Consider the following 24,115-nt stretch of genomic DNA (forward strand, 5'->3'; position numbering starts at 1 on the left):
TTATGCTGGTATAAAGTAACAAAACTTTTAAAATAACGGGCCTTGACCATTTCTAAAAATCCATCAGTGTCTGTTTACTTGTGTTATGTTTCTCTCTCTCGTCTTTCCCCTCCTCATGTATTTTTTAGATTCTTGTGAAATGTACGTGTAAATAGATTTGTAAAGTGAATGTAAATCTGCAGAAGTACGTTTTCAAATTTTGTGCAAATGTTAAAAGAAGGCAGCCATTTGGTGAACTGTGAAGTAAAACTGGAAAAGGATTCTCGAGCACTGCATTGGCCGTTTCATTGCCTGCCGTTTGTTTTCCTCTAGAGGGCGCTCACGGCACGGGTTTGTTTGTGGTTTTGATACCCGAGTCGGCTGTACGTCCCCCGGCCGTCATGAACCCGTTATGGCTGCGACTCCGGACCCCCCGCATTATACGCAGCGGTCCAAGGGGTCTTCTGCACTGCTGTGCTCAAAAGGAAAAGAAAAAACTCCGAGTGGTGCACACCTCGTACTTGAATTGGCACAGCTGATGTTTAAATCAATAGGGGCGACATACTGTATAGTGTTGTAGAGCAGATACCAGACCTGTCAATAAAGAATTGGAGTTGCGGGACGGGGTGTGTGGGTCTGAATCTGCAAAAGTGAAAAAACAAAACATGCAAAGGAGAAAAAAGAAATACACAAAAGGCTAGCTGCGCAGTGTTAGAGAAGAAGTGCGATGAAGGCTCAGTCTTCTTCACACGCCTCTTTCTATCCCAGAAGTTATGAGGCAGCAGTGTGCCTGTCTGTGCTTTGGCTTTTTCAGCTCCATCCCATAAGGAGCAAGTCCTGTGACGGTTCCAGGAACGTGGAAGGTAAATTCACCTTAATGCAGTAGCCTACAGAAATCACCAGCTCTCCATGCAGTCGAGCGTTAGGTGGTGTGGTGGAGTGGCCTGTTCATGTCTGAAATCCATCGTCGGCTGTGGGACACCTGGCCTGGTATTGCTGTGATGAGAACAATCTGGACGAGAGCAGGCCATTCAACCCAACAAAGCTCAGCAGTCCTCTCCGCTCAATTCCTTCAAAAGAACCTCGAGTTGAGTTTTGAAGGTCCTACAGCTTAGCACGCGACTTGGTCACTTACTGCATGTGTCTGTGGCTCCTTAATGATGACATGACTTTGACACCGCAAGTCCACATCCCCATGAATTCAAGCTGTGGAGGGGCCCATTGACTAGCAGGTGGCCCTGGTGAATTCCCAGTCGGCGTGCGTCAACATTTGTGTGTAACTCGCTGAACAGTAGAAAGAAAGGCAGGGAAGCTCCAGCTCCATTGTCATGGAAAAGCGTGATGAAAATGGGTTTCACGATACTTGAATTGATTTGTCTACCCAGCGCCTTATCTCAAGTGTTTATTTGTTGGAGTGCTGGTTGGTCGGTTCAAGATTACACATTACACAAGTGTTTCAGTGGTTTTTTTGGTTGCCGCTTTGGCAAGTGTGGTACAAATTGTTATATTAAAAAGTGTGTATATATATATATATATATATATATATATATATGAGGGGAAGTCAAAAAGTAAAGGGACATTTATTCTAATGATAGAAATGTGAAACATACCTTATTTTTCTACATAACCTCCCTGGACTTCAATGCACTTTTCCCAACGTTTCATAAGTTTTTTGATTCTGTCGGGGAAAAAAAGTTTTTCGGTTGCATCTTCAACCAATTTTGCACCGCATCAATGACTTCTTCATCACTTGCAAATCTTCTTCCCCTTAGCGCTTCCTTTAATGGTCCAAACATATGAAAATCGCTCGGAGCCAGGTCTGGACTGTATCCATTCTCCATTCGTAGATCTTGCTTTGCGATAAACAGTTGTCACCATACTGTGCTTGCATTCGACGAATAATGTCCGCAGGTTTAACACCTTCTGCAAACAAAAAGCGAATCACTGCCCTCATTTCCTCCTTGGTGCAGATCGACAATGGAGCTGTCGTGTTTAACGGTCTGCTACACTCCAACGAATAATGCGGGAATAAGAGTTACACGTTGTATAGAAGTGTTGGCGACTACACTCATTCAGCGCTGGATACGAGCAGTGTTACCAAACTCTGAAAAGAGAAATGAAAAAATCCCTTTACTTTTTGACTTCCCTTCGTGTATATATATATATATTTATCCATCCATCCATTTTCCAACCCACTGAATCCGAACACAGGGTCATGGGGGTCTGCCGGAGCCAATCCCAGCCAACACAGGGCACAAGGCAGGAACCAATCCTGGGCAGGGTGCCAACCCACCGCAGGACACACACAAACACACCCACACACCAAGCACACACTAGGGCCAATTTAGAATCACCAATCCACCTAACCTGCATGTCTTTGGACTGTGGGAGGAAACCCACGCAGACACGGGGAGAACATGCAAACTCCACGCAGGGAGGACCTGGGAAGCAAACCCGGGTCTCCTAACTGCGAGGCAGCAGCGCTACCCACTTATATATATATATATATACACACACACACACACCTGTTAAAAATCAACCCAAAGAACCAGGCAGGAGGAGGCTTGTCCATTGCATCTTTTGTTTATCATTGTAAAGGGCGACACTGTCCATTACAGCAGCCTGTGACAGAACGGTCAAAGTAAATGTATTTATAGATAACTGAAGACACATTGCAGTGCTGAATTAATGCTTAACTCTGATTGGTTCACTAGCTTGCATTCGCTCTGATTGGCTAAAAGACATGAGGTGTTTTAACAGAGAGCATCAACAAGCCCACACCCCCCAAAATGAAAGTCTCATTTCTACCACCTTGTTATACCTTACAATCCATCCATCCATCCATTATCCAACCCACTATATCCTAACTACAGGGTCACGGGGGTCTGCTGGAGCCAATCCCAGCCAACACAGGGCACAAGGCAGGAAACAAACCCCGGGCAGGGTGCCAGTCCATCGCAGGGCACACACACATGGATTCTCCATGATTGACAGGAGCCTGCTGAGCGCCTGTCGCTCTGCCACAGATGTTAAACTGTCCAGCTCCATGCCAACAATAGAGCCTGCCTTCCTCACCAGTTTGTCCAGGTGTGAGGTGTCCTTCTTCTTAATGCTGCCTACCCAGCACACCACTGTGTAGAAGAGGGCACTCGCCACAACCGTCTGATAGAACATCTGCAGCATCTTATTGCAGATGTTGAAGGACGCCAGCCTTCTAAGGAAGTATAGTCGGCTCTGTCCTCTCTTACACAGAGCATCAGTATTGGCAGTCCAGTCTAATTTATCATCCAGCTGCACTCCCAGGTATTTATAGGTCTGCACCCTCTGCACACAGTCACCTCTGATGATCACGGGGTCCATGAGGGGTCTGGTCCTCCTAAAATCCACCACCAGCTCCTTGGTTTTGCTGGTGTTCAGTTGTAGGTGGTTTGAGTTGCACCATTTAACAAAGTCATTGATTAGGTTCCTATACTCCTCCTCCTGCCCACTCCTGATGCAGCCCACCATAGCAGTGTCGTCAGCGAACGTTTGCACGTGGCAGGACTCCGAGTTGTAGTGGAAGTCCGATGTATTTTGGCTGAACAGGATACAGCTGGAGGCTCCAGACGTGAGGACTTGAGTAGGTGACCAAGACTGAGGAAGTAAGTAAAGCCTGACTTGATATCCTCCCATCCATCTTGGTTGGGGGGAATTGATTTTTTTTTTTTTTCTCTGAAAATAAATTCAGAGCAGGATGACGCCCCAGATGAGTGGTCTCAAACCCCGGTCCTGGAGGGCCGCAGTGGCTGTAGGTGTTCATTCTCACCCTTTTCTGAATGAGTGACCTGTTGTTGCTGCTAATTCACTTCTTTTGAATTCATTTTATTGAGTTGCTCTTGAAGACTCAGACCCCTTCATTGTTTCTTTTTCCTTAACTAGCAGCCAAACAATAACGAGATACAAAATGAGCCAAAACAACTGGCGTTCATCACACAATATCTGAAAACAAAGAAGGATGAAGGTCTCAAGAACGTCGACCTTCTCAGGTCCTCAAAACATTTTAACGGTGCTGTTAGAAAAGAGAAGATCAACAATTTCAGAAATATCTGCCATTGCACCATGAGAGCAGCAACAAGCCATGGAATTAAAGAACGAGTTTATAATTATGTCTCAATGGATGCTCAATAATCCAGGTAAGGAAATTGTAAAAAGTTGATTCAGTTCATCTGGACAGGGAGATACGTCACATCACTCATCCAAGTGACTTCCTCAGTTTCCGTTGACTGCAGGTTTCTCCAACCTTATCAACAGTACCTTGGTGTAATGACCGAAGCTAGCAGCATTGACTAACCGTGGGCCATGTGATCAATGGCCATGAGTGCCATTCACAGAGAGTTGGGGAATGGCAGTGATCACAGCAGTGTGCTGTCATGGCCGAAATTATCGGCACCCCTGGAATTTTCCCAGAAAATTATTGCAATTACAAATGTTTTTGTATATACATGTTTATTTCCTTTATGTGCATTGGAACAACACAAAAAAACAGAGAAGAAAAGCCAAATCTGACATCATGTCACACAGAACTCCAAAAATGGGTCGGACAAAATTATTGGCCCCCTTTCAAAGTTGTGGGTAAATCGTTTTATTATTTCAAGCATATGAGGCTCGTTTGAACTCACCTGTGGCAAGAAACGGGTGCTGGCAATACAGCAATCACACCTGAAGCCAGTTAAAATGGAGAAGAGTTGACTCAACCTTTCTGCTGTGTGTCTGAGTGTGCCACACTAAGCATGGAGAACAGAAAGAAGAGCAGAGAATTGTCTGAGGACTTGAGAACAGAAATCGTGGAAAAATATCAACAATCTCAAGGCTACAAGTCCATCTCCAGAGATCTTCACGTTCCTTTGTCCACTGTGCGCAACATAATCAAGAAGTTCACAACACATGGCACTGTAGCTAATCTCCCTGGACGTGGATGGAAGAGAAGAATTGATAAAAGACTGCAATGAAGGATAGTCCAAATGGTGGATAAACCACCCCAATCAACGTCAAAACATATTCAAGCTGTTCTGCAGACTCAGGGTGCAACAGTGTCAGCTCAAACATATCCGTCAACATCTGAACGAAATGAAACGCTATGGCAGGAGAGCCAGGAGGACCCCACGGCTGACACAGAAACATAAAAAAGCCAGACTGGAGTTTGCCAAAATGTACTTGAGGAAGCCAAAATCCTTCTGGGCGAACGTCTTGTGGACAGATGAGACCGAGGTAGAGCTTCTTGGTAAAGTTCATCATTCTACTGTTTACAGAAAACGGAATGAGGCCTACGAAGAAAAGTACCTACAGTCAAACATGGTGGAGGTTCTAAGATGTTTTGGGGATGTTTTGCTGCCTCTGGCACTGGATGCCTTGACTGTGTGCAAGGCATCATGAAATCTGAAGACTACCAAAAGATATTGGGGTGCAGTGTAGGGCCCAGTGTCAGAAAGCTGGGTCTGCGTCAGAGGTCATGGGTGTTCCAGCAGGACGATGACCCCAAACATACCTCTAAAAGCACCCAGAAATGGTTGAAGACAAAGCGCTGGAGAGTTCTGAAGTGGCCAGCAATGAGTCCGGATCTAAATCCGATTGAACACTTATGGAGAGATCTCAAAATCGCTGTTGGGAGAAGGCGCCCTTCAAATCTGAGAGACCTTGAGCAGTTTGTAAAAGAAGAAGAGTGGTCGGAAATTCCAGTTGAGAGGTGTAACAAGCGTGTTGATGGTTATAGGAAGCGCTTGATTTCAGTTATTTTTTCCAAAGGGCGTGCAACCAAATATTAAGTAGAGGGGGGCCGATAATTTTGTCTGGCCTGCTTTTGGAGTTCTGTGTGACATGATGTCAGATTTGGCTTTTTTCTGTTTTTTTGTGTTGTTCCAATGCACATAAAGGAAATAAACATGCGTACAGTAATCCCTCGCTATATCGCGCTTCGACTTTTGCAGCTTCACTCTATCGTGGATTTTATATGTAAGCATATCTAAATATATAACGCGGATTTTTCGCTGCTTCGCGGGTTTCTGCGGACAATGGGTCTTTTTACTTCTGGTATTTGCTTCCTCAGTTGGTTTGCCCAGTTGATTTCATACAAGGGACGCTATTGGTGGATGGCTGAGAAGCTACCCAATCAGAGCACACAGTTAAGTTCCTGTGTGCTGATTGGCTCAGCGATGGAGCACAGAATTCAATTCAGCTGCGTTAACCAGGAAGTCTCGTCTCACTCATTCAGCATTAACGTGCTCCTGCTACTGCTTCAGGGGCCGTGTCCAAGCGCCAACAGAAGATGCTAACGATTTCCGAAAAGGTAAAAGTTTTGGATATGTTCAAGGAAGGGAACAGCTACACCGCTGCAGGACACCATTACGGCATCAATGAGTCCACGATTCTTTTTTATTTAAAAAGGAGGAAAAGCATATAAGATCTACGGCCGCAGTGTCCTTTAACCAGGGCGCAAAACGAGTTGCAAGTGGACGTGATAAGGCAGTAGTCTGGATGGAATCTGCTTTAGGGATTTGGATTGAAGAGTGATGGAAGAAGAACAACGGCGGTGCTACACAGTCGCCTGAAGAGGCTCCTTTAGAAGAGCTGTAACGCTATCCTTTGTTGTGCAGTAAAATTAAACTCATCGTTATCGGACAAGTCGTTGTGTCATTGTTGGTGAGTAACCATAATTAATTATCTATGTACAGTACTTATTACATGTACATAGTTTAGTGTCACTGTACACACATTTTACTGTATACAATTTTTCTTGCATTGTACGTATTTATTGCTGGTGGCCTGCCTGTCGTAATGGCTGTAACATATGTGATATCGAAGACGCTCGATATCGTTAAAATAATACAGTAATCCCTCGCTACTTCGCAGTTCACTTTTCGCGGATTCACGACTTCACAGATTTTATATGTAAGCATATCTAAATATATAACGCGGATTTTTCGCTGCTTCGCGGGTTTCTGCGGACAATGGGTCTTTTTACTTCTGGTATTTGCTTCCTAAGTTGGTTTGCCCAGTTGATTTCATACAAGAGATGCTATTGGCGGATGGCTGAGAAGCTACCCAATCAGAGCACGCAGTTAAGTTCCTGTGTGCTGCTGATTGGCTCAGCGACGGAGTGCTGCATTAACCAGGAAGTCTCATCTCACTCATTCAGCATTAACGTGCTCCTGCTACTGCTTCAGGGGCCGTGTCCAAGCGCCAACAGAAGATACAAATGATTGCAGAAAAGGTAAAAGTTTTGGATATGTTGAAGGAAGGGAACAGCTACACCGCTGCAGGACACCATTACGGCATCAATGAGTCCACGATTCTTTTTATTTAAAAAGGAGGAAAAGCATATAAGATCTACGGCCGCAGTGTCCTTTAACCAGGGTGCAAAACGAGTTGCAAGTGAACATGATAAGGTGGTAGTCTGGATGGAATCTGCTTTAGGAATCTTTGCAACAAGGTCGACGACGTCATGACCGCCTACAAGCTGCTACGTGTACTTCGCTATACAGTAAGTGTAAACTTATCTACCGATTTCATATTGCTTAGCAGTTGTCCCTGTTTATTAATAGAGTAAAGGGTGGGTTGTAAACAATACAGGGAGGGTTTAAAAACGTCCAAATACACATTAAATAATTAAATAAATATAGTGTCCCTACTTCGCGGAAATTCAGTTATCGTGGTCGGCCTTGGAACCTATCTCCCGCGATAAGTGAGGGATTACTGTATTTAGATTTTACTGTAAATAAACTGTGTTTACATACATAATTTCAATGAATCTTACCTAATATCTAAGAGAATACAAAAGGTTTATGCTGTATAATTGTGCGGGAAATATTTATAATAGTGTGGGAGAGTTTTTATAAGGGCTTAAAATATATAAAAATAACCATATGAACATATGGTTTCCACTTCGCGGATTTTCACCTTTCATGGTGGGTTCTGGAACACAACCCCCGTGATCAAGGAGGGATTACTGTATACCAAAACATTTGTAATTGCAACAATTTTCTGGGAGAAATGGTGCATTTTGTGTGAAAATTCCAGGGGTGCCAATAATTTCGGCCATGACTGTAAGATGGTGAAAGATTACCAGCCAGACTCGGCGCCTAATTAAGCAACTGGTTGGAGTTTGAGACTCTGACTTAGTTGGTCTTCTGTCGGCTCCCTCACTTCACATTTCATTTCTGTTTGGGGGCCATTTAAGGAAAGAAATGAAGTAACTGAGAGGAACAAATCTTAACAAACACGTCCATTAAAAGGAATGGAAAAGGAGTTAATTAGCAGCAAAAACTGGTCGCCAATTAAGAAAAGGGTTGGAATGAAAACCTGCAGAGGGCCTGAGTTTGAGACCCCTGCTCTAGATGGAGTGTTAGTGACATGTGGGCCACAATACCCCCCCACCCAGTTATTTGCTATCGACGACTCAGCTTCAGCTTCAGCATGCATGTAACTTTCTTTTCTCCTTTACGTCTCCAGGCGTTTTCCGGCAGCCACACTCGACAGAATCCCCTCTTGTTTGCTTAGTAAGTGAAGAAAAACAAACTCCACGAGCTGAGCAGAATGTCATGGAGGTAAGTAAAGGGGTTGGTTGGCAGTGTTTGGTCTAAAATAGTAACAAAAAATGTGTTCCTCGGGTGTGGGAGGCTACCACGTTCAGCCCTCCTGGTTAGTTACAAATTGTTTTTTTTAGCAAAGCTTTTGAACTTTATTTTTAATTTAACGTGAACATCTATCTGATCAAACAGGCCGGTGTCATCTGAAGTGAAATCTGATATTCACGCTGCTTAGACGATTGTGAATTTCAAATTGGAAGACTGCAGACAACACAGGAAATTCTGAAATTACTCTCTGACTCACAGAAAGAATAATCCCTTAAATATGTTCAGGAACCACACCGCGTCAGGTCTGGATTTATAGTTTCCTACCATGAGTTGCCATTTTGGCATGGAGTCCAGTGAGTGTTTGGTACCGACTGCTGCTGTTATTGTTTATTGGAATCAAAATAAGCAGCCGGGAAGCCCGTCACAGACCAGTGGTATTCCCTGACGCGTAGGCCGCTGCGAAAAGGGCTTTCTAAGAATGTCATGGTTTAAGACGAAGGTCAGGCCGAACGCAGCTCTGACAAAAACATTTCCAGTCTCGGGTGCCTGGCGGCGGCGGTGGTGGTGGATGATACTGGGCCACAAACCAGAATAGGCGGCTCTGTTGTCAACACGGGGAAAGTCTGTGGAAGGTCTGCTGGCTGGCGCCGTGGATGTGAGAGCTTTGTGACTTACCTTCCTTTCCATATTTGGTGCGTCAACTTAACTTTCTGGAGGCCTGCTTGGTCTCGCTGAAATTCATGTGTGGTGGTGAGATGTGAACCTGTATCAGACGAGAGTGAACTAATTCAGAACAACTGCCCTTACTTCAAGGAGCTCGGGATCTTGTTCACAAGTGGTGGAAAAGGGGAACGTGAGAACGAGAAGTGTGGTGGCAGACCGGCCCGTGGTGACGAAACTCTTTGTTTACCGGTCCCCCTACACCCCTCGTCTTCACCTATGGCCATGAGCTGTGAGTGAGACCACAAGTAATAATCTATATTACTAAACCACAGTTTAATTTATGCACGGACGGCCGACGCACATGCGCACTGCGCCCCAGAGTCAAACCCAGCGGCTTCCCAGAGTCAGTAGGTGGCGCCCAAACAACACAACCTGTAAAGTAAACTTGCTCTAATCCACTGTGCCAACAGTCAGTGTGGCATATTAAAGGAGTCACGGCTTCAAATGGAAAGAGCTCAACGATTAGTAATACAACAAAACCGAGCCCGTAGTTCCCAGAGTCAGTGCGTGGCGCCCAAACACCACAACCTGTAAACTACACCTGCTCTAATCCACTGTGCCAGCAGTCTGTGTGGCATGTTCAATTATGATTCCTAACAGTAAACGACGTCTACCTAACGACACAGCCACAGAACAACAAAGACGAGACCGCATGAATAAAAACAATACACGGAGGCTCCTGCAACGCGCTTCAGACACACCAGAAGCAAAGACGTCACGGCTCCACAATGAAAGAGCTCAACTAACGGAAATACAAAACGAGTCCGTATGGATAAACACAATGAACGAGCGCGCCCACAACACGCTTCTGACACAGCAGAGGCAAAGGAGGCATGGCTCCAAATGGAAGGAGCTCAACGATTAGTAATACAAACACGAACCCGTATGGCTGTGACCTGTAAACGAGCCTGTATGGATAAAACAATGAACGAAGGCGCCCACACAAAGAAACCGCTTTAGTACAAATAGGTTTATTTAATTAAATGAAAACTTTACCATGGCTACGACCTGTGAACTAAACCTGAGGTAAAGCGTGCACGCCAGGTTGTACAGCCACCCGAACACGACCGCCCACACCACCGCATATACCACATTCGTTTAGTAATGTGGCCTTCCATGCCCGGATCCGCCGCCATGGTCACTTCAGCACGTGAATCCGCCGCCGTCAGCAAACGACTTCTCGCTGACGACACAGCCATAGAAAAACAAAAAAGAGACTGGATGAATAAAAACAATAAACTAAGGCACCTACAACGCGCTTCTGAAACACCAGAACCAGATGAGTCAAAGCTCCAAAAAGAAACCACTTTAGTACAAATATGTTTATTTAATTAAATGACGCACCCACCCTCCATGATATTTCATCCCTCCAAGTATCGGATGGAACAGAAAGTGATTGCCATTCTTGGATTTGCGATTCTTTCGAGAATCGCAGGCTTGCTGGTAATAATAATAATAAATAATTCTTTGCATTTACTGTATATAGCGCTTTTCTCACTACTCAAATCGCTCAGCAATTGCAGGCTAAGGGCCCAACAGAGCAGAGTCCCTATTGGCATTTACGGGATTCGAACCCGCAACCTTCCGAATGCCAGATCCCTAACCTCAGAGCCACTGGGCTGATTCTCTGTGATTGGGGGAGAAGCTCGGAGTAGAGTCGCTGGTCCACCGGATCGAGAGGAGACAGTTGAGGTGTTTGGACATGTTGTAAGAATGTCCCCCGGGTGCTACCCCCCATTCCCCCCCCCCCCCACTGGGTGAGACCAAGGACACACTGGGAGTTTTAAATCTCTTGTCTGGGAATTCTCTAAGAAGAGCTGGGATTTTAAATTATTTGTTGAATTCTGCTCAAAGTAAATGTAACAGACCGCATCACCAAACCAGAATGACTCCTCAGAGTACGATTGTTACGTTTTGTGTTACCTGTTTGAGCTTCATTAAGGTTATAGCCACACAATATAGAGTTTCAAATCTTGTTTTCCATTTCTTTATCATAAATATTTTGCAGATTTGTCCATTGCCGTCTTGGCTTGCACAGGCGCCACCATTTTGTGAATTCTGTCGCCAAGACGTGGCTCCCATTTGCCGAGGTCACGACGCTTGACCTCATATAGGGCGTTGGTAGCCCGCGTCTCATCCGAGTTTGCGGATAACGCAGAGGAACCTCTGTGTGTTATTGTGGTGTTTTTGTTTTCCTCTTCTCAACGTTGATTTCGGGTTTGGCCTGACGAAAGATAGACCCTGTTTCTCTACACCAACTCAGTTTCTGGTGTGTTTTGACATTTCTTCTCGTGGTCATTTCAATTTTTCAGAAAGTTGGTCTGTTTTTTCTCACCAAACTGAATGATGTATCAGTCAGGCCTTATATTGCACCTTTAACAGTAAGTAGTCTTGACCAGAAGCAGATTCGAGTACAAGAAAAATGACTGGCATCATAGTAGTGCTGAAATTAAGAGGTAAAGTGACCCTAATGGATTGACTTCTATTTTGAGGTGTCAAACAATCTTGTATCTAAGTTACTAGGCAGCATGGTGTACTCGGTGGGATCAGTCCCTCACAACTAGACAGCAGGTCTGAGAGCAGGTCATCTGCTCCTTTTCTAAACTCCCTGTCCAGTCCCACATTGAGCACAACACCATCACGGGCTGCATATCTGCACGCTGCCAGTTTAGAGGTAATATGTGCGTCCAACTCCAGTCCTGGAGGGCCGCAGTGGCTGCAGCTTTTCACTCTCACACTTTTCACTGCTAATTAACTCCTTTTCCCTTCATTTTACTAGCCCTGTTTTTAAACATTCAGTCCTCTGAATTGATTCTTTTCTTCATTGAATGGCAGCCAAACAGAAATGAGATGTGAAACGAGCTGACAGATGACCAGCTAAATCGGGGCTTCAAGTTCCAAACAATTTCTTAATGAGAAGACGATTCTTGCTGTTAATTAAACTTGCTATTTAATTCCATGGCTTGTTGCTGCTCTCATTCTGCCACAGCAGACATTTCCAAAACTGTTGATTTTCTGTTTTCCCTAAGAACACGTCAAGATGTTTTGGTGACCTGAGAGATCAGCCTTACTGAGGCCTTCACCTTGTTTATATTCAGATATTGTGTGAGCTGGTCTTGTGGATTCTTGTTTTGTGTCTCATTATTGTTTGGCTGCTAATTAAGGAAAATGAAACAACTAAGGGGCCTGAGTCAAGTGAATTAAAACTACAGAAAAAGAAGTTAATTAGCAGAAAAAACTGGTCACTAATGAAGGAGATGGTTAAAAAGAAAACCTGCAGCCGCTGCGGCCCTCCAGGTCTGGAGTTTGACACCACAGGACTACACTTTTAAAAATGAATGAGCGGTTCTTCAGAGCAATGCCATAGGGGAACCAATTTTGGATCCCAAAAGATCCATCCAAATGAAGGTTCCGGAAAGACCCTTTATTTATTTACAGCAGGGGTCTCCAACTCCAGTCCTGGGGCCTCATGGATAAACAGTGCGTACGCACGGAAATGTTGTGTAAGAACGTTTGCACGTTCAAATCACGATGTATAAAACCTAAACTTGGCGTAAAGCCACGCACATTTTCACGGTAGCTCATACCCTGGCGTACGCAAGTTCTCCGCTCGGTTTAGAAGACTGGCGGCACCCAGCGTCAAAGCAGTGCTACTGTTCCTGTGTGGTTACGTTTTTTTTTCAGATCCACATCCCTGACGCGGCTTTATAAATACACTGAAATTAACTGCATATTGTTTATTAGTTTAAGGCATCTGATTGCAATTAACCTGTAACAATATAATAGTCCACAGAATGGTCAAACTATTCCAAATACCATAACTGCTTTAGCGTTGTTACTCTCACTGCACCTTCTTCTTCTTCTTTCAGCTGCTCCCATTAGGGGTTGCCACAGCAGATCATCTTTTTCCATATTACTCGCTGCACCACTCGGAGTATTTATATCATTGTATCTGAGTGTGAATCACAGCTCTACAGCAGCTGACTGGAAAGAGAATTATCGGTATACAGCATCAAGCACACGCTGCCTCAGCCACGCTGTCTATTTGAACTGCTCTCATACGACAAACACTTGAGAGCCTTTCCTGCTCGGACCTCGCAGTTCACAAACAGTTTCATCCCAAGAACTCTAAACGCACTCAATCAGTCCATCAAGTGCTCCTTGTAGAACTGTTTACTTATAAGTACAATCACCTCACTGTAAACTTGCACTACAGTTATAATATTGCACAACCATTTTATAAAGTGCGTATTTACATATGATGACGATATCATTTTTAAGATGAAATGCAGCAAAATATGTTTATTATACAGATAAAACTTTAACTTCATTTAAATAATCTATATTATTAATAATTAAACATGTGAGGACACGGTGTCGCAGCACTAGCGAGGAGCTGGCGCTCTGTTCACGGATTGTTCCTGCCTCGCGCTGTATTCTTGCTGGGACTGACACGACACTGGATGGATAGAATAATTAAACACGTGCTATGAAGATATTTCAATGTTCCTTAAAAGTTTTGAAGAATCTGCGTTCTAAGCTTATAGATGGCTTAACGTCTGTTATTGAGCTGATTGTGTGGCGATTGGGTATTTGGAGAAAGAAAAGTAAGGACAGGAATTGGGGGGTTAGTACGTTTGAAAGAGACAGGACTTCTGTAATAAATTATTTCATCGAAGGTTGTGCACGGCACAGCAAGCATCTTGCGTGAGACAGGAACAATCACTGCGCCACTGTGTTCCCTTGTTTAATAACATGCTTTAACTCCTATCATCATGAAAATGATATCACGTATACATCTCAGTATTTTAATTATTCAGAGAGCTGTAATATCACGAATGTAATGGATTCTGTGTCCTGTTGGAGGAAGAGAAAGCCTGGAAGCACATAGTGATTCACACACATAGAGCACATAGAAGATCAAATACAAAACAAAGCATTTAACGTGCTACTTTACTAGTTTCTCAAATCCCATCGTAACTAAATTAAATGATTTTAAGATAAAGTTTATGATGTTCTACTTTAATGACAAAATAAACTACGTGATTAAAGTGGAAATTTAGATGTTAAAGTTGACACTTCGTACTTTTTTCCCCACTGTGTGCCTTTTTTTTTTTTTTTTTTTTTTTTTTTTTCCTCGGTACCCTAATAAGCTTTCATGTGACACTCAGACTGGGAGCCACGACTCGCCTTTTCACGCCGACTTTGATATCTGACAACTTATTTTTTATTTCGGGCACTGTGCGACTTTGTGAACTTGAGCTTTCGAGTTTCTCTGACACTCTATGTCACTCGATCAACTTCCTTTTGTTGTTTATATCGCTGTTTAAACCAACAAATTGTAAGTTTTTCCTTTGCCTCCACTTGGTATTCGCTGAAATTCTCCTATTCCCCCCGTGCTTTTGCCATTGCCTTTTCACAGAACGCTGAGCTTAAGGGCTATTCATATTGATTTGCATATTCAAAGAGGCGTAATTCTGGGAGGAGTTGGGACGGGACAGCAGGCGCGTGCATTACTTTTCACGCTGACCGGGATTTATGGAGCGGAAGAACGTGGAAGGTGGCGTTTGCACAGATTTATGCATCTGGATTTTTTTGTGCGTATGCACATTTCCACTTTTGTCCGCACATCATGTTATAGTGTGAATTCTACACACGGCGTTATGCATGAGGTCCCTGGAGAGCTACTTTGGCTGCAGGTTTTCATTCTAATCCTTTTCTTAATTAGTGACCAGATTTTGCTGCTAATTAACTCTTTGCCTTAATTTTAATTGTTGCACAACTTAACACTCAGGCTCCTTAATTATTTCTTTTTTCCTTAATAATCAGTATGCTGCTGCTGGAGTATGTGAATTTCCCCTTGGGGATTAATAAAGTTATCTATCTATCTATCTATCTATCTATCTATCTATCTATCTCTATCTATCAGATATCTATCTATCTATCTATCTATCTATCTATCTATCATATAGTGCCTTTCACATCTATCTATCTATCTATCTATCTATCTATCTATCTATCTATCTATCTATCTATCATATAGTGCCTTTCACATCTATCTATCTATCTATCTATCTGTCTATCTATCTATCATATAGTGCCTTTCACATCTATCTGTCAGTGCCTTTCACATCTATCTATCTATCTATCTATCTATCTATCTATCTATCTATCTATCTATCTATCTATCTATCTATCTATCTATCATATAGTGCCTTTCACATCTATCTATCTATCTATCAGATAGTGCCTTTCACATCCATCTATCTATCTATCAGATAGTGCCTTTCACATCCATCTATCTATCTATCTATCTATCTATCTATCTATCTATCTATCTATCTATCTATCTATCTATCTATCTATCATATAGTGCCTTTCACATCTATCTATCTATCTATCTGTCATATAGTGCCTTTCACATCTATCTATCTATCTATCTATCATATAGTGCCTTTCACATCTATCTATCTATCTATCTATCTATCTATCAGATAGTGCCTTTCACATCCATCTATCTATCATATAGTGCCTTTCACATCTATCTATCTATCTATCTATCTATCTATCTATCTATCTATCTATCTATCTATCATATAGTGCCTTTCACATCTATCTATCTATCTATCTATCTATCTATCTATCTATCTATCTATCTATCATATAGTGCCTTTCACATTTATCTATCTATCTATCTATTATATAGTGCCTTTCACATCTATCTATCTATCTATCTATCTATCTATCTATCTATCTATCTATTATATAGTGCCTTTCACATCTATCTATCTATCTATCTATCTATCTATCTATCTATCTATCATATAGTGCCTTTCACATCTATCTATCTATCTATCTATCTATCTATCTATCTATCTATCTATCTATCTATCATATAGTGCCTTTCACATTTATCTATCTATCTATCTATTATATAGTGCCTTTCACATCTATCTATCTATCTATCTATCTATCTATCTATCTATCTATCTATCTATCTATCTATCATATAGTGCCTTTCACATCTATCTATCTATCTATCTATCTATCTATCTATCTATCTATCTATCTATCTATCTATCATATAGTGCCTTTCACATCTATCTATCTATCTATCTATTATATAGTGCCTTTCACATCTATCTATCTATCTATCTATCTATCTATCTATCTATCTATCTATCTATCTATCTATCATATAGTGCCTTTCACATCTATCTATCTATCTATCTATCTATCTATCTATCTATCTATCTATCTATCTATCTATCTATCTATCTATCTATCTATCTATCTCTGTACCAAACAATATTAAGACACAAAATGTACCAACACATAAACAACAACCTGCGTCCATCATACAATAACTGAAAATAAAGAAAGTTGAAGGTCTCAGTAATGTTGATCTACTCAGGTCCACAAAACATTTTGACAGCGCTCTTAAAAAAGAAATTTATTAGTTTTGGAAATGTCTGCCATGGCAGAATGAGCGCCATGGAATTAAATAACAGGTTTAATTAGCAATGAGAATTGACTTCAAATTAAGAAACTGAATGAAGTGAAGTTGGTTTGAGTTTGAGGCCCCAACTTAGTTGCTCATCTGTTGGCTCGCTTCACATCAAATTTACGTTTAGGTGCCGTTTAAGGAACAAAGAATCAATTCAGCAGTCAGATTCTCAAGAAAAGTCCATTAAAATAAAGGGAAATAATTAATTAGCAGCAGAAACTGGTCACTAATTAAGAAAAGAGTTAGAATGAAAACTTGCAGCCACAGTAGCTCTCCAGGACTGGAGTTGGAGACCCCTGATTTAGAGGCTCCTTACAGTAAATTAATAAATTTGTGAAACACCACCAAAGGACTCCCACTGCTTACGTTCAGGTTTTCTTCATCTGCTGGTATCCTGTTAGGTAGCCTACTAGACCTTCAAGATTTCTGCCTTGTCCACATGCTACAGGACACTTTTTCAAAGCCCAGAGAACCCTTCCTAGCATGAAACTGTTCTTTGTCCAGCAAAACTTCAACAAGGAACCGCACAGCCCAGTAACGTACCATTTTAGAGCCCGTCCATCCATTTTCTGCCACTTATTCGGGTTTGGGTCAGGACATCTCGCCACCCAAGCCACAGTGCACCAGACCCTTATGGGGGTATGACCATTATAATTATTTAAGAGTGTAGAGTAGATGGATTGTATTTATAAAGTATCTTTTATATGCTTGAAGTGCTTCACAAAAATTCAAAATGTGCAATAGGGAAAAAAAGATCAAATACAGAAGGCTGGTTACAAAAAAACAGCAGAAACTCCTAATAAATACAGGAAACAAAAAGCTTAGAATGAGAATAAGAGACAATAAAATAAATACTAAACAATGAACAAAATAACGTAATGTATGATACAAGCGCTTATACAGTACAGTACTCCTGAGCCCCGGAACAGAGACGGTAATCTGAGGGAAATGTCAGGATGTCCTGAACAGATGGACCCGCTGAAGCACTCTTAAAGGACTCTTAAAACCACATTCATTTAGGGCAGCCATTCCAGAGCTGAAGGTGCAGAGCCCCCCCATACAACACGGGCTAATCTGGGGGCACCACGAAATTGCCAGGATCAGTACTTAGAGAAAAAAACGAGATGTGCAGACTCCATACCCAGGCTCCATCTACATATTGAGACAAACAGACCAAGGGACAACCGTCAAATCTGGGGTCACACCAAGGGACTGCAGTCAAATCTGGGGGTTCCCAAAAAGAGCACAGTGGCCATCAATATTCCTAAAATGGATGAAGTCTGGAATAACCGCAACTCTCCTTAGAGCTGACCACCCAGCCAAACTGTGCAATCTGTGGAGAGAGGACTTGGTATGAGAAATGGCCAAGAAACCAAAATGGTGACCCTGGCCAAGAACCAGAGATGCTGGGTGGAGAAAGGGAGGAATTTCCAGAACACTCCACAGATCTGGGTTTAATGTCAGAGTGGCTAGACAGTAAACGACACATGGAAGCCCACTTGGAGTTTGCACTGAGAAACAAGATTCTATGATTTGATGAAACCAAGAATGACTCCAATTGTAAGTGTCACATTTGGAGAAAGTCGGGATCCATTCATCACCTGCGCAGTACCAGTCCAACGGCGAAGCATGGTGGTGGCAGCATCGGGGACTGGGAGACTAGACAGCATTGAGTGAAAGCTGAATGGAGCAAAGTACAGAGATACCCTTCATGAAAACCTGGACCTCCCAACTGCATCAAAGGGTCACCTTCCAACAGGACAACACTAACTCCAAAGCACAGACAACACAGGGAATGTCCTTGAGGGGCCCAGCCAGAGCCTGGAGTTGAACATCTCTGGACAGACCTGACAATACCTCTCCATTGACAGCCTCCGTCCAACTGGATAGAGCTCGAGAGGACATGCATGCCGAAAGGAATGTCAGAAAATCCCCAAATCCAGGAAGACTCTGAAGGAGCTTCAACTAAATACTGTGTGAAGGGTCTGAACACTTGTGTCAATGGCATATTTCAGCTATTTTTTAATCATTACATTTGCAAACATCACTAAAGTCCTGTCTTCGTTTTGTCATTCTGGGCTATTGAGTGTTGTTGTTTGATTTGGGGGAATGAAATGAAATGGTTTTACCACAAGGCTGCAACACAAAATGTTCAACAGGTGGCGAGATCGGAGTGCCCCTTTTCCGACCACATCCTAAAAGATGGAGGGACCTAAAGCAGGTTGCTGGTTTAATCCCACTACTGACTCCTTAGCCAGTCACATAACCAGTTTGCGTTCCAGTTTTGGAAAAAGTCACAGAAATTAAATTGTGTGTGACATTCAGTGATGGAATGGTACCCCTCCATAGCGTGGTCACCCTACATTGTTCTTCTGCGTTTCCTCTTCCCCACCCTGATCCTGCTTCCCACACGAAGTCAATGTATAACTTTGATTTAGTTGTTTATTTTATTTTTATAAGATTACGAGTTTTTCGTCATTCTTCACATCAAATATTGACACAGGTAAACCTCAAGACAGCCTCGAAAGTAGCCCGGCCTCCTGGTGTGTTTGTTGATACAATACTCTAATGTAATTAAGTTTCTGCACGTCAGGGTTACGATAGTCCGGAGCTTTTCAATGTTTCCAGGAAGCCAGACACATTATCTGGAGGCAGGCCGTTTTGAATAACAGAACGCAATACGCGATCGCACTTGGCTGCACCGGCCAGGCCGCTGTTTATCTGCCGCCCCCGGCGATGGGCTCCTAAATGGACGGATGGCCGCTAGTCAGCCTTGCCTGATGACGTCTTTGGCGCAGACATCCAGGAAACGGCGCGTCATTAGCCGAAAGGGGAGAAAAGCAGAAGGCAGCGAATTTACACATCAAGAGACCACAAAACACTTGGCAGCAGGGAGACCATGACAAGGCTCCAAAGCTGGTGCCCACAGTGCCGTCATTAAGGAATCGATCAGCGTCTGTTGGCAGCACGCAGATTTCCCTTAAGAAACGAGAAGGATGAAGCACTGGGCACAACACATCGGGTTTACTATCCGTCTATCATGAATCCCCTTTTTCTGTTATTGGGTCAGAAGTTACTTTCCTGCCGCAGTGGGAACAAAGATGTCAGCCCCGCAAACACACCTGTCTAATTTGAGAGGAGCAAACGCACAAAACTCCATAAGCGGAACTGCCCATTGCTGGAAGATTATTAGGATTTTGCGACATTGAGTCATGTACATCCATTAATTTATTCTGATGCCTATTTAATTAAAATTAAGTTGCCTCATTCCGGGAAAATTAAATTCTACTGTGGAAAATTAAATTCAATAAAGTGTAGCGCCCGTTCGGCTCAGCAAACAAATTAACACACAACTGTCGCTATGAGCGTACATCGTTAATCTAGCAGTGTACATACAACATCTGGCAAGCCCCTCGAATAAATCAAGTTTCCCAATGGCGTTTAAAACTATGGCATCAGTGCCCCTTATAAAACCATCTTTTATTTAAACCTTAAGGTAAGCATGAAACTGGCACATGCGGGCTCGACTCGGTTCGGCCCAACCACTCCAGTCCGCCGCTGCGCCCGTCTCGTCTGAAGCCCAGTTTGTGAATTCCGTTTGAGTTTCGCGGCAGCTTGCTAACCGGAAGCTTGACGTCACGCTGTAACCAAGAACGCCGCGAGCTCTTAGTAACCACCAGGCGGCGGTTCTCGCTCCCGTCGCTTTCAGAAAAAGTCTTTGATAACTGGAAAAAACAACACGGCTTTCTCCCACCTCAGCTGAGTGAGCCTCTCAAGGCATCACTTACTGCAAGTCTTCTCCGTTACGTAACTTGTTAACGCCCGCACGCGGACCGCTTGACGTTTTTGGCAATGCAGGTCCACCGGAGCCTTATTTCTGTAGTACCGTCGGCGCGCGTCCCAAAAAAGGCGGGCGGCGACGGAACCGGAAATTCCATTGTTCAGTCCGCTGGATGCCGAAAGAGCAAGTGAATAAAAAACGGGGGGAAAAAAACGAGGAGGCGGAGAGAGTGAGCATGCGGGTGAGAGTGGGCGGTGGTAGTGGTGGGTAACCGCGGCGTTCAGCACGGGGTAAGGGGCGAAGTTCGTCTTTTAAAGGGGAGGGGTTGGCTTTCGCGTGGGTTCGGGGATAATCTTGCTAGGACATCATCTCACGTATATTTGGATTGGGCAGTCATGGAGGCTGAATTGAGAAGCGATTATCAGTGGAAAAATAGTTCAGCAGCGAGGCTGAAGTGTGCATGCGTGCGCCCCCAGGTGGTAGAAGCTCAGGTGGGCGTGGGTAATGTTCGTGCGGAGTCCAGAGTGACAGCGATGGTGTCGGTCTCGGATTGTTTAAGACCCAACAAGACAGTCCGTCGTTTCTGTTTTTTCGGTTTGTGTGCTTCAGGCTGTGGGGACCACAAAGGGCTGTAAAGCAGCTTGGCATGCCGACCCCGACTTGTTATTATTGTGTTACTTAAGAATTACTTCTGAACGCTTTGAAATCACTTGTTTGTTCTTTTTTTGTTGTTGTTGTTGTCCGCCGCCTCCTGACTCACAGTACCCCACATATGATACACCGTTCGACTCACCTTGATGTCTAGTTAGTCAAGATGGTGAACTTTTTAGTGGCGTCCCTCGATTTTTAGCCCTTCAGAATCGAAAATTCCCCCATTTCTGGACCATACTTTGAGCGGTATACGACACCCTTTTGAAAATAAGTAAAGCAATAGGTGTCTTCAGCAAAAAATGTGCAGAAGGACTGGAAATTGTGCATCTCACATTATTAGACCCCCAGGGGTTCATTTCCAATGGGATTTGAGGGGTCAAAGTTAGTCATTTTCACAAAACTTTGGGGAAAAAAAAGGGGATCGGTAATATTGGCATGTGGAGTTTTCAAGTGGGCTGATCACAAAAATATTTTTTGATATCTGATTCTTTATCGGCTGTCCTAGCCCTCTTAGAGCCACTCTCAAAAGGTTAAAAATGTCCAATTTCAAACATAATAAGGCAGTGTATCATTTTAGACAACTTCAAGGTCCGCGATTATAAAAATTGTGTTATTTGTGATCCTTTACTAAGGATCTAACCCTCTATCAGAAGGTGAAAAATGACATATTTCTATTAACAATTGAGAATATTTAAATTGAAGCATGCATTTTGATTTATTAAATATCTAATGCAAATGTTCTTGGTTATTATGCACTTCTACTGCATTAAGTAAATCATGAACACTCCGGAATTAGCCCGCTAATTCAGGCTTTTTATTACTTGTTTATTTAACAGGTGCACTTATCCAAGGCGACTTACAAAGTAAATTATAAGACATACAAGAATGATTAGAAGGTGCAAGTATCAAAACATTGACTTGTTAGGCTGATGCCTTTATCCAGTGTGACTTATAACATTTAAGATACAATTGCTGACATTTCTTTTGTTTTTCAAATTGGATCCCAGGCAGGTGAAGTGACATGTTTATGGTCACGCAGTGTTAGTTGTGAATTTGAACTTGCAACCACAGGGTTTGAGGTCCAAAGCCTTAAGCAATACACCACACTGCCCAAATCACGAGCTGAACCCTACACATCAGCACATTGGCAGCAGCACACATCCGCTTGAACAGAATAAAAAAAAAAGAATTAAATCTACAGTCAGACTAAGACGCACATCAGAATCTTAAAGTCTTTGTGATTACAACAACAGCCATTCAATAGACGAGACACTAAGAAAGTGCAAAAGATTTTTCATGAAAGTGATTGGACGTCAGCACTGTGATGGACTTGAGGCCCTGTCCAGGGCTGTTTCCTGCCTTGTTCCCATTGTGGCTGGAATAGGCGCCAGACGCCTACAAAGCTGTACTGGATTGAGCAGGTTTGAGAATGAGATGGCTTTTTACTAAAAATTTATTTAATTGATAATTTATTATTATTTATTGATTAGTTGTTAATTGATAAATTGTTTCATTACGATTTACTTAGAAGATTCTTTCATTCAAAGTGGCAGATCTCAATGGCTGAGTACAGGTGTTTGTTTTGCTGTGACTGGAAGTTGTTTTTCATCCTTGCACAGTACAGGTCATCCAACCATCTGTTCTTTTTTTATTAAAGGAATACTCAACTTAAAAATATTATATTACCCCAAGAGGTAGTTTGTAGTGGTGACAGAGAAACATTTTTAATATTGTGTTTTCATGCAGAAAGGACAGGAAAAAAATGTTTATGACTAGGGGGCTTCGCTCGCCATCCCCCAGCCTGCGCTACACGGTTCTGCCGCTCGCGTATGTACAATTTAAACAGATTTTTATTTTCATGGGAATTGTTACATTTGCATCAATGTAACGTATAACTGCCCGTGATTGAATTTCATTTATTTCTCTCTATTAAATAAAACGCCTTTTTCGATTGTTTGGCTCTGAGATTTGTTAACTGTCTTTTTAAAAGCTATTCTATCTGTAAACTGTTAACGTTTTAATACGAATGGCATATCAAGATCTCCTTTAGTGTCTAATGTTATCGCCTGAAGATGTACTACATTACCTTTCTTGGATACATCCTTGCGTTGTAAGACCGGAGATTCTTAATGGTTGTAGATATTCTTCGTGATATTGTAAGTTGTTTTCATCTTCCGCACAATCACCACCAACTGTTTCAGCATAGTCTATTGATACGCATTTAACCGTTCAAAATTTTTGGACACATTTAACCAATTTGATGTGTAATCGTCATTTTTGGCGTTAATTCATTTGACTTCCTCGATTCTTGATGCTAGGATGACGCGTGTACTCATTTTTTATGTTTCGTTATGAAATTCCTCAATAGGTTTTGGATGTAATACGTCTTCTTTATTTGGGAACTTAAAGTAAGGAAAATGTTAAAATATATAAGAGCTGAGAGAGCAGGAAGTGTGTCTGACAAAAGCATTTACACGAATGAGAGTGGAGAGGACTATGGTCTTGTTTGAAAATGTTTGAGAGGAGGGCGTGACTTGAGAAAATCTCAAGGCAAAAGTCTTATCTCGCGAGACTTGAAAAAATCTCTCTTCCAAAAAGTCGTCTTGCGTCAAAGGACTTTTTTATATAATAAAGAGATATGATAGAAGCCAGTAAATGACCAGTGCAAACAATGCGAAAAACATCTATTGGGGGGAAAAAAGAAAAAAAAAATTCCCACATTACCCGTGTTGCATAATCCACAAGTCAGTTATCCAGCCGTATGCTCAAAACATTAAAAACACAAGCTTTTTTTTGTTAAAATATTGTTAAACAGATACTTCCATAATAATCAATGTACTTTATAGCAGAAAAGCCTTGTGAGAA

General features: G+C 42.5%; 1 protein-coding gene across 3 annotated transcripts in view; it reads left to right on the top strand.

The window, feature by feature from the left end:
- The window catches only part of LOC114666370 (zinc finger protein 454-like), a 36,134-nt gene that overhangs the window by 5,730 nt on the left and 6,289 nt on the right, over positions 1–24,115 (top strand). Inside the window, exon 1 of one of the 3 annotated variants that reach the window (XM_028821201.2) lies at positions 20,658–20,889. The exons of 1 other annotated variant lie outside the window; for it this stretch is intronic. The gene's annotated coding sequence lies outside the window, so the exon portion shown is untranslated. Of the gene's footprint in view, positions 1–20,657; positions 20,890–24,115 lie in introns of those variants that run through there. One more of the 3 variants, XM_028821200.2, reaches the window with a different exon arrangement.

Source organism: Erpetoichthys calabaricus, chromosome 16 (assembly GCF_900747795.2).
Source record: "Erpetoichthys calabaricus chromosome 16, fErpCal1.3, whole genome shotgun sequence".
Taxonomy (NCBI): domain Eukaryota; kingdom Metazoa; phylum Chordata; class Cladistia; order Polypteriformes; family Polypteridae; genus Erpetoichthys; species Erpetoichthys calabaricus.